Below are 2705 nucleotides of genomic sequence, written 5' to 3'. Positions count from 1 at the left end.
TTGTTAGGTAAAAATAGGTGGTTGGGTCGGTTTAGGTTGGGCATAAGTGTTACTAGGTCCAGCCCCTTGGTTACTCCAAGAGAGTTTAGGGTGGTTTCGCCAAGATGGGTTATATAAATTGGATTGCAGTCCTTGCCTTCCTCAGTTCTGGTTCTGGTTACCCATGTAATACACAAATTCTGGGTTTGATGGACATTCTTCGAACAAATGCCCTTCTCCACAATAAACACAGGCTATATTTTCAAATTGATTGGATGGCTGAGCTATAAAATTATTAAACCCATTAGTAGTAAAGTTTTTAAGCATCGATGATATTGAGGTTGCTTGAGATGTAAGTGAAGTGAGAGCTTCCATTTCATGTACTCCAGCGACTCGTCTTCCTGATGTTGCTTGATTGGTTGGCCATTGATAATTGTTGCTAGCAATCCTCTTAATGATTTCATAAGCCTCGTTATAAGACTTAGAAAGGAAGCAACATTAGTAGAAGCATCCACTACCATCCTCATGTAAGCCTTAAGAGCATTATAGAATGTCTCAAGTTGAATGCAATACGGGATTCCATGATAAGGGCACTTTTATTTAATAATTCTTTGTACCTTTCTCATGCCTCATACAAGGACTCATCATCTATTTGTTGGAAAGTAGTGATCTCATTCCTGAACTTAGCATTCTTACTAGGTAGGAAATACTTCATAAGGAATATTTCTGCTAACTCTTGCCATGTGGTAATGGAATGTGGTGGCATGAGTCCAACCAGGCTCGAGCTTTGTCCCTCAATGAATATGGGAACAACTTTGATCATAGTGCATATTCGGGTATTCCGGCTAACATAAAGGAATCACTCACCTCCATAAACAGTCTTAAGTGAAGGTGAGGATCTTCGGTAGGCATTCCACTGAATTGGCCTACTATCTGAAACATTTGGAGCATAACTGGCTTCAGCTCAAATTGTTGTGCCTTGATCTCGAGTTTCCTAATACCTAGATTAAGATCATGAAACACTGGCATAGCATACTATCTTAGAGCTTTATCCCTATCATTAGTAATAAGGATAGGATTTTAAGCAGGGTTTGCTATGTTTCCTTGATTTAGATTTTCATAGTTCGTCTCTTCGGTCCTTCTTTGAACTGCTTGTCTTCTTCATTGTCAAAAGGTTCTTTCAATCTTAGGGTCTATAGGGAGTAAATAGATAATTCGATCAATACTCGTAACCTGAAACAAACATAAAAAAATTAATTAAGTTAAAATTGAATAGAAAATTTAACAAAAATGTAAAATTAACAATTTCAAAAAGAATGACTTTTAAAATAGTCACCGGCAACGACGCCAAAAACTTGGAACGATGGAAATTTGCAAGTGTACTCAATCGCAACAAGTAATAAAGTGATAAGTAAATGTCAAGTTATCGTACCCACAGGGGTTATTTAAGAAAATTGTTTATGAAATGAAATTCAAACACTTTGGTGATTAAAAATACTTTGATTTTGAGGAAGTGATTAAAAACTAAATTTTAACTAAGTAAAATAAAAATAAATGTTCCAATCCACAATTTCAAAAGATGATTTTAATCAAGATGACATAATTGTGTTAGATTAATTACATTTCTTAACTAAATATTACTAAAACAATGTTCATGTTGTTACGAATAAATTCATGGCAACTTGGTAATTTGTTAACTATAGCACATACAGACTTACAAAATTAACTAATCTCTTGAACATATTACTATACCAATTCAAACAATTAATCAATTTTAATAAGAAAATAAAAGATTAAGTGAAGTAACAATATATACCTACATTGAAAAAGTTTAATCACAATAATCTTGCAAGTTATGCAAGGTTAATGTACTGTTTAATACCGCCACTAATTTAACCCTCCGCTACCTTAGAAGATTAAACATGCACTGATTAAGTATTGTGTTAATTAATTACAATTTCAATGCGATTAATAATTAATTCTTAGTTATCTTAAAATTGTAATGTAAGAATAACATAATCATGATTTTACTTAATCAAACAATTTACCAAGACCTATAACAACACAAACGTAATTTTAATAACTTAAGTGGACGAAATGCAATCAACCTAACACGAATAAAATTTATTCCATGTTCATTAAATTAAGAATATCAACATAAAAAATATTCATAGACATGTTCATAACAACTACAATAAAAAAATTAAAGGATAGGAAACTAGAATCAAAATTCGGTGTTTCTCCAAAGCCTGACTAGTTTGCTCTGCTCCTCCTTCTCCGCTCATTCTTGTTGAAACGAGGCTTCTACAAGTACTTAAATATGCTACCAATGGTGGCTGAAGGACTCTTGTCGAAGATGGAAATCGGCAAGAGAATGAAAGAAAAAAATTAGAAAGCAAAAGAAGGTTTGGAAGAGAGAAAATGAGAGAAGTGTGGAATGAAGGTGTGAGAGGTGTGTTGAAATAAGAAGCAAAGAGGGGTATTTATAGGTGGGACTGGCTGCTAAAAATAGCAAAAAATAAGCAGCCATAGAGCCCCCCTTGGCCGGCCACACATGTGGCAAGTTTGAAGGTTTCGAACTTGCTAAATTTAGCTTGAGGTGAATCTTTAAAAGCACAGAAAGTGGAGGGGTTTGAATGCAATTTCAAGGAAAATTCAAGGGCTGATTTGCAAGCCAAATAATAAGCTAATTTGAGCTGATTGGGTCAGCATGTTGGACAGTTTTG

General features: G+C 34.2%; 1 non-coding gene across 1 annotated transcript; it reads left to right on the top strand.

Annotated features, from left to right (window-relative positions):
- Positions 1 to 555: 555 nt before the first annotated feature.
- Positions 556 to 664, top strand: LOC121207278 (small nucleolar RNA R71). The gene has a single exon (XR_005902369.1). It is a non-coding gene; the product is annotated as a small nucleolar RNA R71 (small nucleolar RNA).
- The last annotated feature ends 2041 nt before the right edge of the window (positions 665 to 2705 follow it).

Source organism: Gossypium hirsutum, chromosome A09 (assembly GCF_007990345.1).
Source record: "Gossypium hirsutum isolate 1008001.06 chromosome A09, Gossypium_hirsutum_v2.1, whole genome shotgun sequence".
Lineage (NCBI taxonomy): Eukaryota > Viridiplantae > Streptophyta > Magnoliopsida > Malvales > Malvaceae > Gossypium > Gossypium hirsutum.
This window is presented reverse-complemented; position numbering and strand designations above follow the sequence as displayed.